This window comes from Hirundo rustica, chromosome 14 (assembly GCF_015227805.2).
Source record: "Hirundo rustica isolate bHirRus1 chromosome 14, bHirRus1.pri.v3, whole genome shotgun sequence".
Taxonomy (NCBI): domain Eukaryota; kingdom Metazoa; phylum Chordata; class Aves; order Passeriformes; family Hirundinidae; genus Hirundo; species Hirundo rustica.
The window spans coordinates 12,946,094-12,961,294 of record NC_053463.1 but is presented as its reverse complement, the minus strand read 5'-3'; the positions used below and the strand labels follow the sequence as shown (position 1 = coordinate 12,961,294).

At 38.5% G+C, this 15,201-nt stretch overlaps 1 protein-coding gene across 1 annotated transcript in view; it reads right to left on the bottom strand.

Moving 5' to 3' along the window:
• The window catches only part of TENM2 (teneurin transmembrane protein 2), a 1,092,434-nt gene that overhangs the window by 1,020,743 nt on the left and 56,490 nt on the right, over positions 1 to 15,201 (bottom strand). The gene's annotated exons all lie outside the window — the stretch shown is intronic.

Below are 15,201 nucleotides of genomic sequence, written 5' to 3'. Positions count from 1 at the left end.
CTGAGGCCATGTCTGCTCTTTACCCAAATGCCAATGATTTTGAGGAGGGATGGAAAATTTTGCACAAGGCAATCTTGTGTGTTGAAGTGAATATTTCCTATGTGGCATGTCCCTGTGGTCAGAAAACAAAGTGATTCCATGATTTATTAGCATTCAAACAAACGGTGCACAGATTCTCACACACCTTGTATTGCCTCTAATACTCTACACAGAATAGGATATGGTTTTCTGCATATAGATAGATTCATGTGCAAATCTTGCAAACTGTATATTCAAAGTGTATCTTAAGCAGAAACTATTGCCTAACTCTTAAATTCATTAAGTAAAAATGATAGAAGTGTGGCCAAATAAGTAAAGAAATATGAGGGAAAACAAAGTTTTCTGGAAATATATTTCTAGAAATGACTTTTAATGTGTCACTTCAGCATACATCTCTGGAAAGAAAAACCTTTTTACAGAAAAGTAAAACATGGATTATTATTATTAATGATTATTTTTTCTAATAAAATCTTTGTAAAGCATCACTACTTGTAATCTTGAATTGGGCTAAAGTTTCAGATTCTATGAATGTATAAATCTAAGAGATTCTTTGTGAACAATAACCATTAAAAATTAATCCATCATCTTCCTGCTTTCAGATAGAAAAATTGGACTACAGTTACAGTCAGGACTTGCTTTCCAATGCCATGTTCTACTTTAAAAGGTAGCAAGCATAACTTTCAGATCTTGGAGCTCTGATTAGGTTTCCAGCAAACTTTCTCCACTCCAGATGAAATAAAAAGTCTCAGTTATTCTGACACTGAAATCCCCACAACTGGCTTCTGAACTCTTCCTTTCAAGTGATGAAACCACACAATTTTCTACCAGGCTTCAAAATTTTCCACTCTTTCTCTGTTAATGTCTGCATGGAAATGAATCCCCGTACAGAGTGGACTTCTAAGTAATTTCTGGTTTTCCAGTGATTAACTTGGTAATCAGAGTTTGAATAATCCCAGTCCTTTCATTTGTGACTAATTATTATGTACAGCTGTACAGACTATGGATAAAAAAGCAGTAAGGCAGGAAAAGATGACTTATTGAAAGCATTCTGAACTGTCTTGAGGAAAACGTCTCATTGCTGTGCCTTACCTGTTTGAGCAATAGTGTCTGGCAGTGCTGCATACTGTGTGCTCATTTTTGGAGGTTTGAGCGTTTTGGTGAGGAACAATTTGGATAATTGTACTGCTAAACCACTGGATCCAAAGGCTAAGGGGTGGGGAATGTGGTGTGTGTCTGCTGTCACCTGTATGCTCAGTGTATCTCTGAGGCATGGAACTCACTCTTTGTCTTTTACACTATTCTGTAACACCATTCTGTTACTGTTTAGTGTTAACCTGGTTTTTCTGAGTTTTTTAAAGCCTTTTGAAATGGAGTCAGATCTTTTAGCTGTGGTACAATATTATGAGCAGTTTCTACCTTTTTCCCACATATGTAACATAAACAATTCCTTTGTTTTTCATTCTCTGTCTTTTGTTTGCGTATATCTAACCTGAAAACAATTGTAACTGACGGCTGGTCTGGCCAGTTGGCTTGAGAGGTGAAAACTCTAAAGGCCAATCTTCTGCTAGACCCACAAATGTATAAAAAGTAAGAAATAAAACAAAGGGGCTCTCTCCGCCCTGTCTCAGCTTTGAGGTGGACGGAGAAACCTCTGCTCTGCAAAACCTCTTGTCTGCGTGTGGCTGCTTTGTGTGTCTCGGTGACAGTTTAGTTTTAAATAGTTCCACAAACCCCCTTAAATGATTAGGAGGGACAGAGACTTTTAGGTAGCTGGGACTCTGGCTAGGCACACCCTTCAGTCACACAGCTTTGTGAGTTCTTTGACAGGAACAGCAGATCTGTTCCAGAAGAGATGTTATATGACAATTATCATATGGGCCAGAGTAGGTTTGATTTCATCAGTGTACATACTGTACAAGAGATTTTCATGCCAGCACATTGGCAAAAGAACTTGAATTCAGCAAACACAGGTAAATGCAAATACCAAAGCTGGCACATGTAAAAGGTTATGGATGTGCCTCAAAGGCACTTGATAATGCAGATGAATAAATATTGTATATTGTAACTAATCTCCTTCATGCAAGCCACCAAGCAAAGTGAAAATGACAGTATAAACACATTTCTCAGTATGATCAGCATGATGGGAAGTCTTTTTCGTTTACATCATTTTATTTCTGTTTTCTTTTGGCTTTTATAAAGACCACTCATTTGTGAATTGAGTGAATCACTTCTACAGGTATTTATTGATTCAGGTGGAGACACCGTTATCAGAAGACTCCATGCCAAAGAAATTGAAAGCCCCTGCCGAGAAGATGCTGTGTGAATATTTCCCAGGGCTAATTTGGCCCTGTAGAGCAGTGGCCCTGTCACACCTGCAAGAACAGATAATCAGAGGATGCTGAGAACACACGGAATCAGCCCAGGGCCTCCAGCCCACGCTGGCATCACCCAGGGCTGTGACTGGAACAGGAGCCAAGAGGGCAGCAGCTGCCCCTTGCAGGTGAGCACCTCAGGGACACATCTGTACCTCAGAAAGCCAAGATCACCCTGGGGGACATTCCAAGCCCTTAGCTGGGTGCTGTGAGCACAGCAGCGATGCCCTGGGGGTTGCCCTGACAGGCTGGCTGGGCAGGGAGTGCAGCAGTCAGGCGGTGGCTGTGTTGTGTAGGTAGTTAGTTATCTGCTATTAATTATAACAGCTTGGTTCCATTAGCACCAGCAGCTGCACCTCCTCCCAGCCTGAGCCCCTATTAAGGAATAATCATTTACAGAATGTTCACTCCTGACCGCTTCATGAACGGACTTCAGGATTTCAGGATTTCAGGAGGCTGCTCATGGTTTAGGGCAAATAGCTGACTAAAAAAAAAACAAAAAACACCCAAAAAACCAAAACCAACCCCCTCCCAAAAAACCAAAACAACAACAACAAAAGTAAAGAACAGCATATCTTTCATCCACCTAGGCTTTCGCATATGGACAGGGGAAAGGGAACTTGCTGTTCCTTTTTCTGACACACTTGGAATTCCTGAAATTTAAACCAATTTGAAAGGAAAATTATGTAATTTGGATTTTTGAGAAAATAGAAGCTACCTATTTAAGATCTTCTTGGGCTAGTAATAGAAGTTTGTGTGCTGGAAACCTTCTTTGAAATAAACCTGAAGCAAGTTAGCTGGCAGGTAGGTTTGTGCTGCAAGGGATTCTGACAGCCTGTCAAAGTTCCACTTTTCTCACATTCAATCAAGCCCTCTCTTCTAAAGAAAGCAGAAAATATGTCAAAATGACAGCTGCCGAAGCATAGCAGGAGCAGCAGCCAGCTAACTGCTAGGCCTATTACCTTAGGAAAAAAATCAGGGAAAACTTGTGTAAATGGCACACACTGAATAGGCTTATAATTTGTCTGGTCAAGTAATGACTCAGTTAAAGGCTAATTAACCCTTCAGCTACTGTTACTAATGTCTCTACAACTATTTTTTTATTATTATTATTTTGAGGTTTTGGCTCATATAGCAGCAACAAACTGATTTACAATGGGATTACTTTGATGCTTCTAATGACTTTCCAGAATTAATTTGCCACAACATTGAGTAGAATTAATTTGAAAGCAAATCCAGCAGAGACAATAATATAATTATATGGGATTTTAAACTGCTATATTATATTGGGTCAATATAATCTTGATGATCTTAAAAGCTGGAGGAAAAAATAACAGTGTTTGTTTGTTCGAGGGCTCAGTTTCTGCTAATGCTTGTGCTCAGCAGAACTTCCTTTGTGCAGAGATCATCACGCCCTCACCCAACCAGCTCAGATTACTGGAGGAGATCCGGTTCAGATCTCTGTCCCACTTCCTTCCATTTAGTCCTTCCTTTGCCAGCAGTAAATTCTTTTGGCAATGGCAAGAACCTGGTCTTAGACTGGAAGGCTTAAATGCATGTTCTGCAAGTATTTCCCTGATAACTCCGTCTTTGTACCTCAGCTAAAACTTACTGGAATCTCAGGACAAAGAAAGGCAAAGCTCTGACTGCATGGCTCAATTTCAAAAGTCTTCTGCAAACAACAGAGCTCCTCAAGCTTCTCACAGAAAGGTCATAAAAGCCTTTCCCTGGGAAAACCTTAAGCAACATAAATATACAGGAGGCTCCTGACTGTGAAGACGTGTGTGCACACAGAAAGTGTGAGACAGGAACGTGGAGCTCCCAAAGATAAAGCTTCAGGGTGGATTTGTCCTAACGCCTTTAGCTACAGACTTTACCCTTGACATCTTGTACTGCAAAGTTTGAAAATGAAATGGCATTAGGCTTTTTTTATGAGTGTGGGAAGCTTTAGATGGACAAGATACAAACACTGTAAAATAATAAATCTGAAAACCAGAAATATGGTACTGAGAATTATTTGTTAGAGCTGGAAACAATGCATCCCATCTTCCCATTGTGGGAAAGCATGAGTGATATATGTTATGTCCAACCCCCTCCTTAGTAGCTTTTAGTGATTCTAATTGCACATCTTCTAATGCAAAGTAAAGCAGGCTAAGTCTACCACGGAAATCATCTCACACAAAATCCAACCACTTCAATTTATATGGCTTAATCTTTACTCAGCAGATCCTGCTTAAGTTTTGAAGTGCAGAGTGAAGTAAATCTCCTTTTAAAGGCTGTAGTCATTCACTTGCTCACTATGGCTGAGAAACAGCCTTCTGTGTGGGATGGGAATCTCTCCTCTGTTACACTGAGCTATTCTGTAAGGCTCTGAGAGCAAATTCCCTCTAAATAATTTCTAAAGGAGAGGTTTCCAGCAGTGAGGCATGTTTGCTTGTGTTATATGAGCACCCTAATTACTCCACAAAGAGCATTATGTTCTCATACCCAACCTTTGAGAAAAATTACAATGGCGCTGTGGTGATAAAAATGGGAGTAAGCAACAATCCCAAGAAAATCAAATTCAACAAGCCATTCTTGCTGGAGCCAACTGTGCAGTCTTAGTCACAGCCTTCACTTTCACATACCTCATTTAGAGAGAACAAAAAGCTGGTTTCCCTGTATATTACTGTAAACAGCCCCCACACAACCCTTAAACCTGCTTTCCTTAAAATTTCCATCTGCTTTCTAATTCGCCTTTGCTTGGGGAAGCAGCAAAAACTTTGAACTGGTCTGACACATCTGTCATTCTGTCCCTTTTTTTCATTAAGAATGCTTGACAAGCTTAAATTCCAACATCAAAATAATAGTTAGCAAAGAAATGGCAAGCAAAAGGACTAAACTTCTGTTCTTTGATTTTAGGAAGCTTCCTTTTCAAGTTGTTTGGTGGCAGAATAAAGCAAAAAAAACCCAACAAATAAACAAACAAACAAACAAAAACACCCTCCCCCCCAAAAAAAACCCAACCAACCCCCCCCCCCCCCAAAAAAAAAACCAACCCACAAAAAACCACCCACCAAAAAACCCCACAAAAATACCCCACAACAAAACAAAATCCCAAACCAAAGAACCCTCATAATTAAGGCCTCTGCAGAGTCATGGCAGCCCTGGGGGATTTACCTGTAAGAGTTCAACACTGCTCATTAATTCCAATTCTCAGGCTGTTAAATACTGCTAAGCTCAGTGCAGGATTACAAATTTAGAGGGGAGAGAAAACCAGGTCCCTGTTCTTTACAAGTGCTCATATTTTTATTTATTTTTAACACACTTCCCTGTGTAGAGTCCTGAGCTATTTCAATCTCTCTGACTCAATGCCTGTGTCAATCATGAGCCAAGAATTTCGCGAAGACAATAGTCTTCACCTGACATTAATTCCTGTTGTTGTGAAAACACACTGAGGGGATTTTATAAAAAGTTATTTACCAGAATCTGTAATTAACACATCTCCTATTAAAACACGATCATTTGCATTCTTTTTGAAATTGACTTTCTAGGTAGAGCTTCAGTGACCTGCCTGGAAACTGAAGATGACAATATACAAAGCAGTTACAGCAGAACAGCAACCAAGCAGGGATTACAGCTTGGTGAAGCCCCTACCCGGAATGATGTGCCCTAGAGTCATATACTAGGGAGGAGAAGAGAGCATTTCTGGGTCATCAGAGAGCATCAAGAGATAGGAGAGGATTTATTTAGGATGTATGAGCTGCATACAGGCACCAGAAAATGAATTGGAACTTGCATGTGACAAATCAGTCTCTAATTATGATGTATGAAATTATTTCCTCATAGTCTGTGAGGTACTTGGAAAAAAGGCTTCTGCTGGAGACTCGTGATGACATCTGGTGCTCCTGGGTGAGAAGAGCAAAGTCAGAGGTATGATCCTTCCATTTAGCTCGAGAATGTACCAATATAAGATTCTAAACACTCTAAAACATCCCCGTGCTCTGTCCCTCATTCTTAATTTCAGGTCTGCAGAGCTCCAGCTCGCTGCACACAGCTGGATTCTCTATAGGTGCTGGAGGTGACACACTCCCTGCCTAAGGGATTAACCAAGAGGGAAAGTTCATCTGAACATCCCGGGGAAGCAGAGTTCTATTGACTCCGTGAATCTCAGAATTGCTCATGCAGTAAAACAGGAGTTTTATCCAGCAGGAAAATGAGATCAAAAATCTCTCAAGGGACCATGGAAACTCCTGCACCGCATTTGAGCATAAATAACATGATAATCATCATGCCCTCCTATAACTGCTGTACTTAGATTGAAATCGGGGTTGGGGGGGGGGGGGGGAAGTAATTATAGATATCAGTTCTACAGCTTAAAATATAAGGACATTAGTCAGACCCATTTTGGTAATACTTTCCTATGAAATTCTGATCCAGAGCTAATTAAAAAAAAAAAAAAAAAAAAATTCTATTTTGGTTGCCATGTTAAAAATAGTGCCTGAAATATACACATAGTTTCTTTCACTGTTTTTAAGACTTAGCAAAAAACAAACAAACAAACAAACAAACAAAAAAAACCTACATCAATTTTAAGCAAAGAACGTGACATTATTTTAAGAATGTCATTGAAAAATTTTGAATAAATATCTCGAACTTAAAACATCCAATTCAAAATTAATGATGCAATATATATACTAAAAGATGTTACTCCTCTCTGCCAAAATGTGATTTTAAGTAACCCACGCTCTTAGTCCTACATGTTGTGACAGAAAATTAAATATTTCTCCAAACCTAAAATGCTTAATCAGTTCAATATAAACATGGAAAATGTTTACTAAACTTATATTTAATTATTTCCATGCAAATATACTCAAATATTTCAAGATATTTATCTGAAAATGGCATTTAATTTAGTGGTTTTCTAAAACTGCAAATATATTTTTCAGAAAGGATGATGTTAAGGTAACACACATATTGTGATCTCTTCCAGCTTTTCTTTCCTGGAAAAGATTATATACTGTATTTCCTGATGAACAGACTTTCACAATCAAAATAAATTAATTTTAACTGACTTATTTCCATGAAGTATTTTCAACAGTTATCACCAGAGCACAATAATCTGTGTTATATGTTGTGCTCTGTAACTACAGACCTGCTCTGTCAGACACTTAGAAACCTCACACCAAGAAATTTTCAGTGTTCTTTCACCACTGAATTGAATTACACCTCAACTAAGGGACGAAAATATATTAATCTACTTATTTGGTAAATATATTAAAAAAATTCTTCACTCTGTATGGAGCAGCAGATTAAATAACTTTTATGGGTTATTAAGGAAAAAGTATCTTCTTGTGCTTGTCTCTCTGATGCACATCAGAGATTTCATAGGATGGTGCCAAGGTTTCCCTCTGTATGTCACTGTCAGCTTACGAGCTACTGCTTAAGGTAATATGTTTTGGTTCGTCAAATGATGGCATCTAAGCTTTTATTTGAAAAACCTTCATCTTCATATGTTCCTGTACTTCTCTTCTGTGAATTAGTGCAGCTTTAATTTTATCAGTATGATAGTTGGGGATCCACAAGAAATCTCTTCTTAGACCAACAGAAAACCAATTCTATTTGAGAGAGAAAAAAAAAAAAAAAAATCTATTAACAGACATCTAGTGCTTTCACAGGATTGATTCTTTTATGGAGCACTGGCACTTTTGGATGACCTGGCAGGAACAAAATCAAGGTGGTCTGTGCTATTTGACAGTTAGACAATCATTTATTCACACAAGCCTGCTAAACTCTTTTCAAACTCCTGCAGGAGTAGAACTTCAATTAAGAGTGAAGAGTAAGTTGTCCCTGATGCTATTAAAGTCAGTATAAAAGCAGGCTGCCCACCTCTCCTGTAATCTCAAGTTTTCAAGACATGATTTGCAGCCCTCTTTTTCCATCATGTATTGCCCCCAAACCCTGTGCTGCTTCTCCACAGTCCTGAGGGACTGGGTTCCAACCCCTCCAGCTGAGAGCTGGAGCCATCCCTGCAAGCACATGGCACTGCAATAATAAGGAGGAGAAAAACAAAGAGGTGTCTTTGTTCTCCACAGCAGACTGTGTTCAGTGAAGTGGGTGGGAAACCTTCAGACTATTTTGTTTAAAAAGACAGAGACTGCAGAAGTCACAGGTCTTTCATCCCTTCACTCCACCCCTTCCTTCTGCCCCTGCAAGATGCAAGTCACCTCCATGAGGAGGCCATAAACAGTGAGTGCTCACCAGGGCAGGTGGGTGACATTTGAAAACCTTGTTCTTGTTACCTCGATTTCGTATTTTCTCATCGTTACAGTTATGGCAGAGTTTATTTAGAATGCAAGCCCTGCACTGACTCCAGCTTTGTGCTGAGCCCTCGCTGTTCGAGTGGGCCATGTGATGCTGTCACTGCTGCAATATTAGCACATGAAAATGGCTTTCTGGCAAACAAGTAAATCAGAGACAAAGCATGCTATGCACAGACTGTAATTATGGCTGCGTGCTTTTTCATCATGGAGCGAAAAAATTTAGAACAGTATTTACTGTTGTAATTAAACTGATTCCCCCAAGAACTACAATGAACTTTAGGAGGTGATAAATAAACGCAGCAGCAAGCTGTTCCTTTGAGATTTACACTCTGATGGTAAGATCTCATGAGTTCCTAGAGAGAGAAGAAGAAGGTAGGTTCATAATTTATCTGCTTCAGATCCGGTCCAAAACCTATGAGAGTCATTAGAAGTCTTTAAATTGATTCTGCCCAAAGTTCATTCTAAAGTAATTTTCTTCTTGAAATACAGGTTTTCATTTTCTAATGTTAAAATTAAACCAGAAATTGCTTATCATTTCCCTTTGAAATAAAGGGTTTAATATTTACTTTAGATAAAAATGATTGGAATATTTTTCACACATATTTTCTGTAAAGAAGCAAAAATATCTTATGACCAACAGCAAAGCTACTTTTTATAGATCTGCACAAGCAGCATCAAGAAATATTTAAGACAATTTGAAGTGTATATAACCAGACACAACTTTTTTTTAAAAAGAAACAACTTCACATTTAATCAAGAGGGCAAGACTTCTCCTTTCTGAATGCTTATTTAAAGGTCTATTTCTCTCTTCATGCACATGGATGCTATGGTTTTCTCCAAGTAACAGAGAAATGAAACATTCACCAGTGCCATATAAGTAGTACTGCATGTGACCTCTGGGCTCTTGAATAGGAGAGGAGAGGGATGTGGGGCTGGTTCAGGGCTGGGAGCTCACCCTCTGATTCCTGTGCCTGTGATGACAAGGTTTATTTCACCTGCTGCCCATTTGGGGAAACATTCCAGAAGAGGAAAAATGATCTGTCAACTTTATAGTTGAAACAGATGCAAATATGCTGCAAGCACCAAGGTGGCTGCCTACAGGAGGGTGAGAAATGATTTGTATCATGCTATTGAATTTGATTGCCCGAGCTGTGTTTCCTCCTTCTTTATTCAACTTCTGTATTCAGTATGGCTTTTTAAAAATGAATTTTCTTTACAGCTATCTGCAGCATATTTAATCCAACAATCATACTTCCAATTGTATGGAGTAAGAAGTATGCAGCTCCTCCTTGAGAGGACAGAGAACATGAGAGGTGACTGGTTTGGGGAACTGCTTCTTTCTCATCTGCCCAGCAGTTCTGCTAAAACCATGGCAGTTTACAGCGTTATCCCGTGGCAGTGGGATCCCAGCTCTTAGTCAAATGAGTAGGTGAAGGAGGTGCCCACTATGGCTTCTGGCACGGTAATTCCTGCATCTGTTACCTACGGGTGGAGTTCACTTAACACCTTCCCAAAGGCTTGGGGTTCTTCCTGTTGTGCTGGTGGCCACTTGCATCAGTTTATAGAGACAAGGAAAACTCACCATAGCTCAACAGTGATATTTGTACAGCACAAAGGTGACTTGGGAGAGGGAAGAGTAGATGAGGGTGAGTGCATGAAACCTGGGATTTCATAGTTTCGTGCTCTGGTTTCTTCCATAGAGATAAGGAGTATATTGGACTAAAGCACTCTCAGAAATAGGTTTTTCTATGCATTCACTAAGTGGGAATACCAGAAAGGAAATACTTGTTCTTTACTGTTCTTTACTTCCTGAATCCAGATCCTTATTTTTGAGTGGTTTTTGTTTGTTTGTTTGTTTGTTGTGGTGGTGGTTTTGGTTTGTTTTTTTTTTTTTTGCAAGCACAGGTATGTCAGTCATCTGATATTATTGGTGAGTCAATTATATAAGTTTTCAAGTTGAGCCTCAAAATACAACAAAACAGGGTACTGTGAAGCCAAAGTTTTTAAGAAACTGAATATTTGATGGACTAAGACACATAAACTCCCATCTATTTAGTCTTTAAAAACTAGACAGTTACTTTTAGTACAATGACAAGCAATTAGTCTCCCATTCAATCCCCCTGGAATGAACAGACTAGTTGGACAAGACAGTAATTAATAAGGGAGTAACACACTGGCTTTTTAAAGACACAGTGTGAAAAGAATCCCACCTGACAAACTTAGAGGCTAAATTTTTCAGATGAAAGGATAGGTTCCTGTGATCAAAGTCTGAATTTCTGATGACCAGACTTACATTTTTTTACAATAACAATAATAACAGAGAGGATTAATTAATCAGCTTTTTCAGTCCTACCTAAATCATTATTTTCTTTGTAATCACAAGGCAGCAGTTTTAATAGAGCAGAAATGAGAATTTGCATGATTTGGTCTTAAGTATATTAGCTTTGTTCATTCTGAAGCAACTCATGCTTCCTCTAGGGATGTACACTGTCACTTTATTTAGTTATTCTATCTATTTTTACTTTAAAAGAAAAAGAGCATCTTTGACAAAGACCTCTGGCAACAAACTCAAGGCATTTCACTGTTAGATGTATTCTGATCACACAGTTTCCTTCAATCTTGGTGGTGACTATAATAAGATACACCCCTTGTTGTGTAAATTAAGTTACTGGAGCAAAACCAAAAAACTGATACAACAAAAAAACATGTCGAAAGTTGCTGTCTGGTGTACCTGACATAAACTCCTAAACTGAAGGAAGAAATCCCCAAAACCTGTGGACACAGCTTGCTGTGTCTTATAAAGGTTCTTGCTATTAACTCAAGTTGTTCTTATGTAGAAAAGGTTTTTGTTGTTGTTGTTGTTGTTGTTTTTTTTTTTTTTTAAATTACACTGCTCAAAAGACTTTTTGAAAGTCTTGAAATGGGAAAAAAATTCAAGAATGTCAACATCCCTTCTCACTAGCCCTTCATCTTTGATGAGAGTATGTGGTTCTAATTCTGAGAACCTTGAATGAACAATTTAAGATTTCTTCTAAACGACAGAGATGTTAGTTAATCTTAATCCAGACCAGAATTTGTACTCCATCCGACATTAACCCATGGAAAAAAGAAAATCCTCTCTCAGGATGTTTTTATGCTGTTTTGTAAGCCATAATAGTCAAAAGGATGGATCACATCAGAGTGGCTGACTATCTGGAGGTGTGAGGCCACAATAAAAGAGAATTTTTCCTCCTTGAATCCATGAATGTGCATTTATTACAAAGAAATAGAGAGCATAAAATCTAAGGAAGGATTAGTATGCCAGTGGTAAATATGGTGGCCTAGCACAGTAATGATTTAAGCAGATACCAGAAGAAGGAACTACGGATCAACACAAATTAAAAGAACCCAAAAAAGTTCGCAAATGTCATGAAACCCTGTTGCATAGATAACTTGACAGCTGGAGACAGTCTTTATTAAAACTGAGGCAAAGAGAGAAACCTGGGAGGAACAAAACCTGAGGGCTGGAGTCTGCAGGAGTGCCTGGGGGTACCCACCCTGGCAGCAGTCACTGAGTGAGTGGAGTTGTGCACAACTGCTCACAGCGTTTCTTTGGCTCCCACAAATTTGTGACTTAACCAGGAGAATAATTTATTTTAACGTATACTACTGGTTATTTTTGAACATTGAAGATGAAAACACTCTAAAGAAGCAATGTTTATATGACCACAGCAGCTTGGAGCTTTAGGAAGGTAGATAGATGTTTTTCATAGCCTTTAAAATGGAGCACAGAGGATAATTAATAGAGACACTGAACTTGTAATAGTTAAGAATAGAAAATAGGTCTCCTGTAGGACTGCATAAGAACTATTACTACTTTCCAACAAAGATAAAATGTTAAAGTACTCCTCGTTTTTTTTGTTTACTCTGACTGTTTCTCAAAACAGCCTCATTTTCAAGATTCATTTCTGCAATTGCTTTCAGCATACTCATTTTCTGTACACAGGAAGCAACACCTCTGTCTCTTTTTGCCCTGCACAATGAATAAAGGATCTTCAGTCTTTCTCACCACAGTCCCCTTGGCTCAAGGTGGTTGTGTGTTGTGCAACAGAAAGCAGAGAAACTTAGTAAAAGGGTATGTCCAATAAATGAGGGCCATTTTCTTTCAGGTTTTATCCTGTCATATTCTATTCACAGCTCTTTACAAATAATGCAGTTCATGTTGCGTTCATCAATATGCCCTAGACTCTATTAGAAAGTACTTATGCTGACATTAATAATGTACATACTGATAATGCTTTTGATTCCAAAGTGTCCTAAAGCACTTCCCTAAATACTGCCCCAACCTACAGGTGAATCTAGCTCCCCTATGCAGCACTCTGCAAGCAAAGGGTGACAGCACCATTTGCAAGGTCAGTTAACATACAAAGGGTGTAAAAAAAGCAAATACATGCAGGAAGAACCACAGGATATAACCAGCAGAGCCAACTTCTGAGACTGAAGACTGTGAGCTGACAGAATTGTCCGGCTTGAGTGCACTGAGGGGAGACAGCTTTGGCCCAGCAGAGAAGGCCAGTGTGCATTCTGCCTCATGGGAGCACTGCCTTTAAAGAACAATTGGAACAGGGTTTGGAGAACTGAGCATTTGTAAAGAGATAAAATAAGAAGATACACACATAGCACTGAATTGTTAAAATTCCCATTTTCTTGGCTGGTCACTTCCTAACCCTACTGAATTAGCCTGCCTACCCATCATGCTTATCCTGAACAGAAAACCTATCAAGCTGATAAATATTATCCTGGGGGGTGAGGGGATTTTTGTCTCAATACTCACTTTTTCATATCCATAAGCTTTTTCTCTTGTATATGCTATGACCAGAAAGGATAATGCCACAAAAAGAGACAGAGCTTATATCTGAACCAATCAACACCACAGAGATCTTACAAATAATTCACTCCTCTTATGACATTTTCCTCTTAAAATCTAAAATATATCTGCGCAGAGATTTCACATAAATAAGAACTGTAAGTGCACGTAGCATTGTATAAAGAATGGCTGTACTTGTAGGGATGGCCATTAGAATCAATACTTTTGACATTGTATTGTGAGTTGTTATTTAATCATTTAATTGACTTAATGTAAATGTATGAAGTGATGACTGAGACAAATCTCCACTGTGTGAGTGGAAAAATGAGTCAATGGAAGTGGCAAAACTGGCAGGCTGCATTCAGAGGTAGACGCCAATGGGGAGGCTTTCTCACGTTAAAATTTGGGACACAAACTTTGCAGAACGGTGTAACAAAGGAAACCTGATTCTGATTTTCTTTATTTCAAAGCAAGAAGTGCTTTATGGAAGTAACTTCACATTTTCACAGGCTGGAAGTTTAGGTGGACAAAATAGGCACAAATCAATTCTTTATCGTAGAAGCTGCGTCTTCCAAAGGGAGAATTATATCACATTGCATTTTGTGTTGTTTAAACAGGAGAGTGGAAAAGATTCACCACATTTTCTGAATTCACTGGAAGATAGAAAAATGACAAACTGTGAAAATAACGTATTTTTTCATTAATAATGAAGCTGGAGTCCATAATCCAGAGTTTTGAGCCTTTAATTTACAATTTAACTGGCAGCTCAAACATCCGGATAAGACAGCAACTGAAATAACATTTTATCTAAAGGCTTATCTATTCTATCAGAAAGGGTATGAGGAATTAATTCTAAGTTTATCCTATGAGATCACAGAGGGCAAAGCTAGAGAGATATGCTGGATTAATCCTCCAATATCTTAAAAGCAAAACACATTGGAGAGGCCAATAGACAAAGGGAAAAAAAACCCAGCAAATACTAAATTTTATGAGGGTTACTTGCATTTTGAATATGTCTGGAACTGATTTTTATTCCCCCAAATTATTTTAGTTTTTCATTGCAAGTAGATATATAAGGTAATAAATGGCTCAAATAAAATATTTCTTTTTCTGATCTATAGTTAAAAAGTTAGCATGAGACCTTAACATCTCTCAACTTGTATGTGAGGATAAAACATATAAATCAGGTCACCTGCCACAGAAGCACCCTAGCAAAGCCTTGTTGGTCACAGTCTGGTGGTTTGGGCCTTCTGTGAGTAAGGATTGGATCGGATGGGACACCACTTCCAACCAAAATTATTTTATGATTCTAGTAGCTTACTCAACTTCTCAGCTTAAGCAATAATGGACTTGTTGTTCTTTTATTTCTTATTAAAAGTAAATGAAGTCAATATTTCCCTCAGTCCAAAGTGGTCTGAATTTCATACAGGAAGGATAAGGACTCTCTCCATACTGTAGTCAACAGAACAAATCACAGCTGAGCTGCCATTTAACACTTAATCAGAACAAATTCCAAAATCAAAGATGGATTTTTTTACAGAGTCAAGACTAGTGTAATTTTTGTGTTTAGGCAACGGCTTTCCACATGTGCCTTGCTTGAAAGAGATTCATGCAGTATGGATTTAACTGCACGTATTTCACC